The 12205-nt window shown below is 41.8% G+C and overlaps 2 protein-coding genes across 13 annotated transcripts in view; one reads left to right on the top strand and one right to left on the bottom strand.

The window, feature by feature from the left end:
- The window catches only part of LOC137327996 (uncharacterized), a 30430-nt gene extending 26857 nt beyond the window's left edge, over positions 1–3573 (bottom strand). For all 3 annotated transcript variants that reach the window (XR_010964592.1, XM_067994046.1, XM_067994045.1), the window contains exons 1-2: positions 3503–3573; positions 3212–3339 (exon numbers count right to left, since the gene is read on the bottom strand). The gene's annotated coding sequence lies outside the window, so the exon portion shown is untranslated. The remainder of the gene's footprint in view (positions 1–3211; positions 3340–3502) is intronic.
- Positions 1–12205, top strand: part of LOC137327994 (leucine-rich repeat-containing protein 4C-like) — a 542247-nt gene that overhangs the window by 66802 nt on the left and 463240 nt on the right. The window lies entirely within an intron of this gene.

The following is a 12205-nucleotide window of genomic DNA, read 5'->3' as shown; positions in this document are numbered from 1 at the left end:
AGGGCAGTCACTCTCACCTCACCTCTGGAATTCAGCTCTTTTGTCCATGTTTGGACCAAGGCTGTAATGAGGTCTGGAGCCGAGTGGTCCTGGCGGAACCCAAACTGAGCATCGGTGAGCAGGTTATTGGTGAGTAAGTGCCGCTTGATAGCACTGTCGACGACACCTTCCATCACTTTGCTGATGATTGAGAGTAGACTGATGGGGCGGTAATTGGCTGGATTGGATTTGTCCTGCTTTTTGTGGACAGGACATACCTGGGCAATTTTCCACATTGTCGGGTGGATGCCAGTGTTGTAGCTGTGCTGGAACAGCTTGGCTAGAGGCGCAGCTAGTTCTGGAGCACAAGTCTTCAGCACTACAGCTGGGATGTTGTCTGGGCCCATAGCCTTTGCTGTATCCAGTGCACTCAGCCGTTTCTTGATATCACGTGGAGTGAATCGAATTGGCCGAAGACTGGCTTCCGTGATGGTGGGGATATCGGGAGGAGGCTGAGATGGATTATCCACTCGGCACTTCTGGCTGAAGATGGTTGCAAACGCTTCAGCCTTGTCTTTTGCACTCACGTGCTGGACTCCGCCATCATTGAGAATGGGGATGTTTGCAGAGCCTCCTCCTCCCGTTAGTTGTTTAATTGTCCACCACCATTCACGACTGGATGTGGCAGGACTGCAGAGCTTTGATCTGATCCGTTGGTTGTGGAATCGCTTAGCTCTGTCTATTGCATGTTGCTTCCGCTGTTTAGCATGCATGTAGTCCTGAGTTGTAGCTTCACCAGGTTGGCACCTCATTTTTAGGTACGCTCCTGGCATGCTCTTCTACACTCCTCATTGAACCAGGGTTGATCCCCTGGCTTGTTGGTAATGGTAGAGTGAGGAATATGCCGGGCCATGAGGTTACAGATTGTGCTGGAATACAATTCTGCTGCTGCTGATGGCCCACAGCGCCTCATGGATGCCCAGTTTTGAGCTGCTAGATCTGTTCTGAATCTATCCCATTTAGCACGGTGGTAGTGCCACACAACACGTTGGATGGTGTCCTCAGTGCGAAGACGGGATTTCATCTCCACGAGGACTGTGCGGTGGTCACTCCTACCAATACTGTCATGGACAGATGCATTTGCGACAGGTAGATTGGTGAGGACGAGGTCAAGTAAGTTTTTCCCTCGTGTTGGTTCGCTCACCACCTGCCGCAGGCCCAGTCTGGCAGCTATGTCCTTCAGGACTCGGCCAGCTCGGTCAGTAGTGGTGCTACCGAGCCACTCTTGGTGATGGACATTGAAGTCCCCCACCCAGAGTACATTTTGTGCCCTTGCTACCCTCAGTGCTTCCTCCAAGTGGTGTTCAACATGGAGGAGGACTGATTCATCAGCTGAGGGAGGACGGTAGGTGGTAATCAGCAGGAGGTTTCCTTGCCCATGTTTGACCTGATGCCATGAGATTTCATGGGGTCCAGAGTCAATGTTGAGGACTCCCAGGGCCACTCCCTCCTGACTGTATATCACTGTACCGCCACCTCTGGTGGGTCTGTCCTGCCGGTGGGACAGGACATGCCCAGGGATGGTGATGGAAGAGTCTGGGACGTTGGTTGAAAGATATGATTCTGTGAGTATGGCTATGTCAGGCTGTTGCTTGACTAGTCTGTGGGACAGCTCTCCCAATTTTTGCACAAGTCCCCCGATGTTAGTAAGGAGGACCTTGCAGGGTCGACTGGGCTTGGTGTTTTGCCGTTGTCGTGTCCGGTGCCTGGTGGTCCGTCCGGTTTTATTCTTATTATGACTTTTCGTAGCGAGATTTTACAACTGAGTGGCTTGCTAGGCTATTTCAGAGGGCAATTAAGAATCAACCACATTGCTGTGGGTCTGGAGTCACATATAGGCCAGACCGGGTAAGGGCGGCAGGCTTCCTTCCCTAAAGGACATTCGTGAACCAGATGGGTTTTTACGACAATCCGGTAGTTTCATGGCCATCATTACTGATACTAGTATTTTAATTCCAGATTTATTTATTTTTTTATTTAATTAATTTAATTTAATTAATTAATTGAATTTAAATTCGCCAGCTGCCGTGGCGGGATTTGAACTCATGACTCTGGATTTTAGTCCAGGCCTCTGGATTACTAGCCCAGTAACATAACCACTATGCTACCGTACAGATTCTGATGTCATCAAAAACATTAAAGATATCGAAAATAGATTGCAGGTCTCCGTGGCGAGAAATAAGATCAATGCGCTATTAAACACCAGAAACATGACTTTTGGGTTTCCTGCTGCGCCTAAAATTTTAGGCATAAATTTACGCCTATTTGGAACTGATAACAATACAGGAAACAGGCATTCTCTGGCCTTTTGGTTGGGGTGGGGGGCAGAGCTATGTTAATGTGCTAAGTGGTATTTCAACAGATGTAACTCTGGAGTGGCGCAGATGATGAAGGAAATTTGCAAGTAGCAATGTTCCGGTGTAAAACCGATGTATGTCACTTGCGTGCAAATTTCTTTGGAAAAAAACAGGCGCACTTACACCGTCGCTGCACCGGAAATTATGACAAACTTCCAGGCCAGTATCTTTAATCAAATTTTTGGTGATGAAGTGATCAAATATTGCAAAGAAAATGCTGTTGCGTGATTTGTCAAAATGTGGAAAATGAAAGATTAATTCTAAAAACAAACGCCATCAAACTAATTCTCCTTGAAAGGAGAAACATGTTAATAGTGCAGATAGAGATGATTGATAAGTCTGGGTGGTGTTTGTTGTCAGGTTACCTGGTGGGCAACATTGGTTGCTACGTTACCTGGTGGACAGCATTCCTGCTAGGCTGCTGAATGGGTAGTTCTTGCTTCAAGATGGCTGCTGGTCACTGGTCCTCACTAGATTACCTGATGGGTAGTGCTCATCGCCGGATTACACAGTGAGCAGTGTTTGTCGCCAAGTCGCCCATCGGTCTCTGCTCATTCTTGGGTTATCCAGAGGGCAGTGCTTGTCGTTAGGTCAACTCGTGGGCAGTGCTGACTGTTGGATTAGTGGTGGGCAAGACTCATCGCTGCACTACCCAGGGGTCATCGTTTGTCATTGAGTTACATGTTGAGCAGGGATCAGCACTGAATTGCCAGTAGTTATCATTTGTCGCTGATGGGCAGCATTTATCAACAGGTTACATGATGGGCAATGCTGGTTGCTAAGTTACCAGTGGGCAGTGCTTTTTGCTGGCTTACCTGGGCACTCCTCATCAGGTCACCTGGATGGCATTGCTTGCTCTTGAGTTTCCTGGTGGGCTGGGCATTGAAGTATCCGGTGGGCAGTGCTCACGCTTGGCTTCTTCAGTGGTGATCTGAAGAGTTACCTGTAAAACAAAGACGTCAAATCTAAATAGTTTGCTTCTCCCAGGATAACAGTGAATTTTAGGAAAACATCATTTATTTACACCTGTGCCTTTTACTGATTATGCAGTCAAAAACTGATTGAGTGCGAAATGTTTAAAGAATGGCAAAAATGAGTACTGCTACCAAGTAACCTCTTGGCTCCTTAGACTGCTTGCTTGTCGAGATTGCTTCAGATTTTCCAGTGCCTCCCTTATAACAAATAATTATTTAAATAACATTGCCAACAATTGGTACAGCAAGGAAGTTAAACATCAACTGTAGATCATTCACCCGTGACGCCTACAGAATGAGTCTGTAGCCAGCATGGTGTTAGCTTGCTTGGTCGTCTGTCACACATATTATGCACTGGTGTCGGGAATACTAAAGAGGCACTGCCGTTTTCAAATATTTCGATAACTTTTTTTCTCACAAAAAGTTAAACAGCCTGAATAAATTCTGCAGGCAATTCTGTTCATTTTTTTTTGTTGGGCGGGGGTGGGGGGGTAGTAACAGTTTGTGGAGAGGGTGGAGGCAGGTTATTGTCTAATAATTATATGTGCATAATTAATTTGACACCATTGGTTTTGACATCAGTGTAGTTTATATTGTGGTGTGAGTTCTAGCAAAAAAGACCAGCGATTCCAAATAAAATGCTTGCCTCATTTGCTTGCTGAGGCACGTAGGTGCAGTAATTCAAGGCTCTTTATTATGCGCATCTCATTTCTTGACTGATGATGGGCTAACAGCCGCTGAAGGTGTCGGGAAGGATTTCACCCAGCCTGTCAGTAGAAAAAAGCAAAGAACATTTTCAAATGATATCATAGTAGGTACAGCACAGGAGAAGGCCATTCGGGCCATCGTGCCTGTGCCGGCTCTTTGAAAGAGATATCCAATTAATCCCATTCCCCTGCTCTTTTCCCCTAGCCCTGTCGGCAGTGCATTCCAGATCCTGACAACTCGCTGCGTAGTTGAAGAGTGCACTAAATCAGAACTATATGAAAAGGCACAGTAATGCATTATTCTGTTAACAGATTATGATGCTAAAAAGTCGAATTAAATCTACTGAAACAGTAATAATTCAGTGGCCATTAATTCCATTTTGGTTCATGAGTAGGAAGGGTGGGTGACTGCAGCTGAGAATTTAATGTTTGCCACCTTTCCATAGCATTGATTAAAACTCTGCAAAACTTCCAGTTAATTGTACCAGTTAAGGTGACTGCTTCACATCATCGCAGTCATGGGTTCAGTTTCCTGCCCACAAAATGCTGGCTTCATTGACTGTTGCGGTGCCACATCCACCTGAACTATTGGTGTGTTGCACCACAAAATTAACTATCCCAATACCGGTATCACATGCCACAAAATACCAGCATATGCCATGACTGTTTAAAAACAGATTCCAAAGGCCTGATTTTAACCCTGCCCGGAAATGGGCTGGGCGGGTGGTTAAAAATAGCAATAGTGTACTTACTGCTGGATTCCTGATGTGCTCTTGCCCGCTGCCATCTTAATTGTGCAGTTTTTTGATTCGGGACAGGCGCCCACCACTGCCTCATGAATACATGAAACTCGGGGTCCTATGACGCAATTAGGATCTCAACGCCATTTTTACTAAAAATTGTGAAAGTCTCATCCGGTGACTGATTTGTCAATAAAACCTGGCAAGATTGGTGCTTCAGAGCCATTGAAACTATACATAAAGGAGCACTTAGCTGATGGTCAGTGGATTGTAGGATCTTTTTGCTGTCTAATTTGGCAAGAGAGTTGCCAGCTTCCAGATTGCTTCTTTCACACCTTGGTGCGTTATTACCCTCCATAAGCTTCCTATGCTTATCATACCACTCTTGCTAGTTTAATTTGGATGGAAGAACATTTGGAGGAAGAGGAGTAGCAGTAGCAGCTAGGCTTATCAGAAGACAGCAGCTGAGGGGTACTGCTTATGGGAGGCTTTATCTGGTACACAAGATGTACAGGCTAAGAGTCACTTTCTTGGATCTATCTGAAGAGCATTGGTCCAGGATGCTGCCCTTCTCTAGGCAGCTGTCACAGACCTCTGCAGCCTTCCGCAACAGGACCTGCTGCCTGCTAGACCAGGAGGTCATTCTTTGCCTCGGAGGTTTTACTGGCGGGTTGGGCTCTGGGCGGGACATCAGAGATTTCTGTTAAAATGGCATTGGGGCCTAATTGCATCATTGGACCTTGATTTACATGTATTCTGCCTCTGGCGGGCACCTCGGCTGACTCCAGAATCTGTACAGTTAAAATGGCGACGGATGGGACGTGAATGCAGTGGTAAGTACTCTACTGCTATTTTAACCACCCACCCTATGGGTGGGCAGGATTTAATTCGGTCCAATGATGTCCAAAGGCAGACACTTAGATAATTTACAGACTGGATGGGACAGTGGATTAGACATTGGCCTTTCACATCCGAGGCCATGATTCAAATCGAACATTGGCTCATGGGATGAAAATCCTTTCTGTTGGCAATAAGGATTCTGTGTAAACATTCACTTCAAGAGCAGAGAGACTGGCACTGAATCCCAGCAAGTTGACTGAGCTGACATATGAGGGGGAGGTGGTCAGGAAGTGGGTACTGTATTATGATTACTGCCTTCAATTACATTTCTATTTATTGGGCTGTCATTGCTCTCAGTGGACTGCTCAACTAATTATATGATAAGCTGACGCCTCACCTGTTTCATATATTATCTGTTAACCTCAGAATATTTTTCCTGGAATAACTCGTATGGAAAGAATGAGCAGCAAGACTTCAGTAATGCAATTTAATGTGTCGCTGGAGGTTTTTGAACTTCTTAAAAGGAAAAATGCAGGCTCAGTTACAATCTCTAAAGGCAAACGTTCCTTGAATTTAACTCCTCCTGCATTATCTGTCACATCTGCTTAGTAGACCATAAACATGCAGTATGTCTGATCACTGCTGGGGATTCCGATTATCAAAGTTGAGGATTTTATTAACCTTTTGCTTCACTGATTAGAGATGATGACAAAATTTAGTCTAAGGAATTCCAATGATGGAGGGAAAAATTCCAGTTGCTTCTTGTTGACTGGTAATTTTTAACAGATGGAAAAGTGCGAATGTCATCAAGATTCTCAAAGGAGATCTGAAATCTTCAGAGGAGTTGAGCATGAAACGAAAATGATTTTATTTGATGTTTAACTTGCTACGGTGCAAATTTTCCATTCGTCTTGCAATGATCATTATTTCGCTGAAGTACATTATTGTTCTCTAATAAAAGCTGCACTTTGTAACTCGTTTTGTCCTCAGCGGAATTGAGGTTAACTAAACACTTTGAGGGTGGTTGGCATATTGGAGAAAAACCTTGAAGCTGTTTAATAAACATGAATTTGGAAAAATGTGTGTGTCACAGGGGGAAAAAAATCTACTCTTTCTTTGCTGCAATTGGTGAAAATAAATCATTGGTCACTCTGTGCAGACTGATATCTATCTCTGGTATATGTTTGAAATGAGGCAGCAACATTGGTGTATTTACACATGATTTGGAATGCCTTAAAACCAAAGGTTTCCAGCAAACTGAGATTAAGACCTTTACAAATTAAGACCATAAGAGGTTTCTTGAAACCACGGAGTAATTTTTATAGGGGAGTTATTGTTGGTGAAAGAAAACACTAAAAGTGTATCTCTAATCTCAAAATGTTAATATTAAACAAACATCCGCAGCTCAGTGAAAGTTGAACGTGATTCGACAACTTTACCATCAAAAGCACGGCTTTCCATTTTCAAGTAAAATACATTTTAAGTGAAATCTGAGCACCATTTATTTTATCCCTCATTTGTGGACCAAGTGGTAATTTTAGTCGCTCTTCCCTGTATTCCCTAGGGTTGACAGTATTTGTTACAGTTCAGGCTTTCTCCCAACATTTTTGTCTTGTGTTCTTGTCTTGTATCACATTTCAGGATTTTTAACCATTTATACCATGGAACAATTCAGGTATAATTTATATTGGAGTGATACATTTAAGTTAAAGTAAGTTTAAACAAAGGTTGCCAAGTGAGGCAGGGGGGAGCTAAGTCCCCTTTAAGATGAAAACCAGCCAAGGCAGGTTTAAGATGAAAACCAGCCAAGGCAGGTTTCAGAGAAAAAGACAATCCACAAAAGTGACTATTTTTAGCTCACTAATAGGGTCAGTGTGGCATTTTTTCTTAGTTACGAGTAGGGACTGAAGTCCATTTGTTTTAAGATATTTTCTATAATTGTTGCACTGTACATTCACTTATTGTAAAATAAAACAGCATAATAAATCACATTTTGTCTTGTCTCACTAACATGTTAAAGTCACATACATTGTCTTCATTGTATAGTCAGTGAGAGTCTCTGAGATACAGCTGGAATAATCCATTTTTATATTGATCCACTCTTAACTATCTGACATTTCACTAAATATTTTGTCTTTGTGCTGTATTTTGTCATTGTTTGTTTGTTAATATTGTTCTGAATGCAGTGCGCCTGGTTTTCTGTGTCGAGAGCATGCCTGGGACATCATACCTTTCAAAGGCTTCATAACTCGAGTGCACCGAAGGTTGTCACACATCAATGTGTTGTGTCTGTGGACAAAGGAAATAGTGATTGGCTGAAAGAAGCATTCACCTGTTAAGTCAGTTATGTATGATATATTGCTTCAGTGAATTTGCGGTATTACATTAATGGGTAAAGCGTTGTCACGTTTACACTGTGGAAGGATCATGATAAACACCAAAACTGCATTCCAGGTCCCACACTACTTGTGAGCAATGTCACAGGAGATCTACATATTACAGGGAACTGACTGGAATAGTAAACATGCTTATTTCTGGGACTTTTATTCAACCCAGATTAATAGAATGAAAGTTATATCTCTCTGATAATTGTAAGGATCGTACTTTTTTGGAAACCCAGTTCCTGGTGAGTGTGAATCCAGAGCACAAACTTGATAATTCAGTACAACTTAGGCCGTCTCTCTTGGAGAGTCAATAAGGATGACTGGTATGGAAAATTAAATTTGTAATGGTCACACTAATGATGTGGAGATGCCGGTGATGGACTGGGGTGGACAAATGTAAGGAATCTTACAACACCAGGTTATAGTCCAACAAATTTATTTTAAAATCACAAGCTTTCGGAGATTATCTCCTTCGTCAGATGAATGAGACAGAGGCTATTCTTCTGAAACTTAGGCAGAAAGGAGAGAATTGTGCTCTCAGTCTTAATTATGCTGTACCTAACCTGAGCATGTTTGCCAATACTACGTATGAAAAGTAAATGCTCCCATTTCCTAAATAAGCACTAAATTCACTTAAAGTAACCTAATCACGAAAAGTATTCAAGATATAAAGGAAGAGACGCATCAGTTTTCATTTCAGTCCAGCTGTAGAACCTGGCCTGTTATTAATACTGTTTAACTATGGCTGATTATTTCACTATATTGGCTTTAGCTTTTGATTTTGATCACCAAAAATTGGGATGATTTACCTCTGAAGTGTAGTCACACATGACAAAGTCAAGAAGCATTGCTTTAAAAGAAAATGTATACCTTCTCCCCCACTCCCATTAGATTACCAATAAATTAATTTTCATACCCAGATTGAGGCTGGCCTCACCTCTCTGCTAAATTCCAGCTTGCTGGTCTGTTGGCTAACTCGAGAAGTTAAGGATAGTATTAGATTAAAAGAAAAGGCTTACAGTGTTGCCAAAAAGAGTAGTAAGCTTGAGGATTGGGAAGATTTTAGAAATCAGCAAATGATGACCAAGAAATTGATAAAGAGGGAGAAAATTGAATATGAGGAAAAAACTAGCAAGAAATATAAAAACAGATTATAAGAGCTTCTACAAGTATGTAAACAGGAAAAGATTAGCGAAAGTAAATGTGGGTCCCTTAGAGGTGCAGACAAGAGAAATTATAATGGGAAATAAGGAAATGGCAGAGGCGTTAAACAAATATTTTCTATCTGTCTTCACAGTACAAGACATAAAAGACATACCAGAAATAATGGGGAACCAAGGGTCTAATGAGAGTGAGGAAATTAAAGTAATTAATATTAGTAAAGAAAAAATACTGGAGAAATTAATGGGACTAAAAGCCAACAAATCCCCTGGACCCGATGGCCTACATCCTAGGATTTTAAAAGAGGTGGCTGCAGTGATAGTGGATGCATTGCTTTTGATCTTCCAGAATTCCCTAGATTCCAGAATGGTCCCCGTGGATTGGAAAGTAGCAAATGTAACCCTGCTATTCAAGAAAGGAGGGAGAGAGAAAACAGGGAACTATAGGTCGTTAGCCTGACATCAGTAGTAGGGAAAATGCTAGAAACTATTACTAAGGACATAGTAACAGGGCACTTAGAAAATCATAATATGATTAGACAGAATCAACACAGTTTTATGAAAGGGAAATCGTGTTTGACAAATCTATTAGAATTTTTTGAGCGTGTAACTAGCAGGGTAGATAAGGGGGAACCAGTGGATGTAGTATATTTGGATTTTCAAAAGACATTCGATAAGGTGCCACACAAGAGGTTGTTATACAAGATTAGGGCTCATGGGATTGGGGGTAATAGCATGCATTGAGGATTGGTTAATGGACAGATAACAGTGAATAGGAATAAATGGGTCATCTTCGGGTTGGAAGGTTGCAACTAGTGGGGTGCTGCAAGGATCAGTGCTTGGGCCTCAGCTGTTTACAATATATATCAATGAGGGGACCGAGTGTGATGTATCCAAGTTTGCTGACAATACAAAGCTAATTGGGAAAGTAAGCTGTGAGGAGAACGCAAAAAGGCTGCAAAGGGAGATAGACAAGCTAAGTGAGAATGTGGCAGATGGAGTATAACGTGGGGAAATGTGAAATTATCCACTTTGGTAGGAAGAATAGAAAAGCAGAATATTTTTTAAAAGGTGAGAGACTAAGAAATGTTGGTAGTCAGAGGGATTTGGGTGTCCTTGTACAGGGACCACAGAAAGTTAACATGCAGTTACAGCAAGCAATTAGGAAGGCAAATGGTATATTATCCTATATTGCAAGTGGGGTTGGAGTATAAGAGTAAGGAGGACTTGCTGCAATTATAAAGGGCTCTGGTGAGACCACACCTGGAGTACTGTGTACAGTTTTGATCTCCTTACCTAAGGAAGGATATACTTGCCTTACAGGGGGTGTCACGAAGGTTGACTAGATTGGTTCCTGGGATGAGAGGGTTGTCCTATGAGGAGAGATTGAGTAGAATGGGCCTATATTCTCTGGAGTTTAGAAGAATGAGAGGTGATCTCATTGAAACATACAAAATTCTGAGAGGGCTTGACAGGGTAGATGCTGAAAGGCTGTTTACCCTGGCTGGAGAGTCTAGAACTAGGAGTCCTAGTCTCAAGATAAGGTGTCGGCCATTTAGGACTGAGAAAAATGTCTTCACTCAGTGTTGTAATTCTTTGGAATTCTCTACCCCATTGAGCTGTGGATGTTCAGTCGTTGAGTATGTTCAAAACTCAGATCGATGGATATTTGGGCACTGAGGGAATCAAGGGATATGGGGGTCGGGCGGGTAAATAGAGCAGAGGTAGAAGATGAGGCATGATCTTATTGAATGGCGGAGCAGGCTCGAGCAGCCATATGGCCTACTCCTGCTCCTATTTCTTATGTTCTTATTTTCTTATTGAGATATTCTTAACACTGTAAAACGTTTAGCAATTAGAGAAATTATGATAAAATCTCCTTATACAGTTGCACATTGTCAAAAACATTCTATGCCTAAAAAGCAAAGCCCTGTGAACAGTTGCTGTAAGTCAGCAGTTTTTTTTTAATTGGACTTCATTCAGAATAAATTGGTGCTGAACCCATTTAACCAAAATTGATATTAAAAAGTTAATTGCTGTTTCTGCTAATCATTTTTGTAGCCTACTCCTAATAGTAACAATAACATGCATTAATGGAAATTGTAAAGATTAAATATAATTAATTTACAAAAAAGTGAAATAATGAGAGGTGGTTCTTATCTTTTCAACAGCCTTGTTGTGTTAATTATGTTAGATGAACTCTCTACTTTCCAGCTTTTGTGCACTTTTGACATTACCTTCAAAAGAGCAGAAGTATTGTTTGCGGCTAATAAATTAACTGAAGCAAATTAAAAGAGTTTGTAAAATTGAGATGAATCCGTATATTATTAAAATCGGTATGTCCTGTCATCTTTCCATTTAAAAATCCTATGTCAACACTGCCCATGAAATTTTCAATGTTAATTGCATCCACTTTTGGTGATGCCTGCCCTGTAACCTTTTTGATAAAATTTTCCAATTAATATGATAGCCTGTGCCACTCTTATACTTTACTGCATTGGATCTGTATATAGTTGCAGGCTTTGCTTACTGGGTGACACTCTGGAGCACTATAATCTCTGCACTAAATTGCTCCAAATCACCACCATGTTGGATTTCTACTATGTGAGGTAAGGTTAGTAGTTTTGTTAAATTTTAACTTTTTATTTATATTCGCATAACCTCTGTCATCTTCGCCCCACCCCTTCCAGGTCATATTTCTCTTCAAAATGTATTCTTCGCCCCTTTCTGTAGGGCCTCATGGTAGCCTCCCACATTCCCTCCCCAGCCATTTCGTTTTAATTTTTAATTTTAATTTTAATCATTACTTTGGCTAATAATATTTCAATATTTTTATTTATATATATATTTTTTCAATTTTGCCGCCTGTTCTTAGCCACTTCTGGCCTCTCTCCTCCTTGCTGGTCAGCCTTATGTGGCCCCTTTCTGCAGCCACTGCTGCAAATCCCAGTGAACTTTGCACAATTTTGTGAACCTGTTCTCGGTCCTTAACAGTCATCGCCAT

Source organism: Heptranchias perlo, chromosome 12 (genome assembly GCF_035084215.1).
Source record: "Heptranchias perlo isolate sHepPer1 chromosome 12, sHepPer1.hap1, whole genome shotgun sequence".
Classification (NCBI taxonomy): Eukaryota; Metazoa; Chordata; class Chondrichthyes; order Hexanchiformes; family Hexanchidae; genus Heptranchias; species Heptranchias perlo.
Note: the sequence above shows the minus strand (reverse complement) of the source record. Positions and strands in the feature narration are given on the sequence as shown.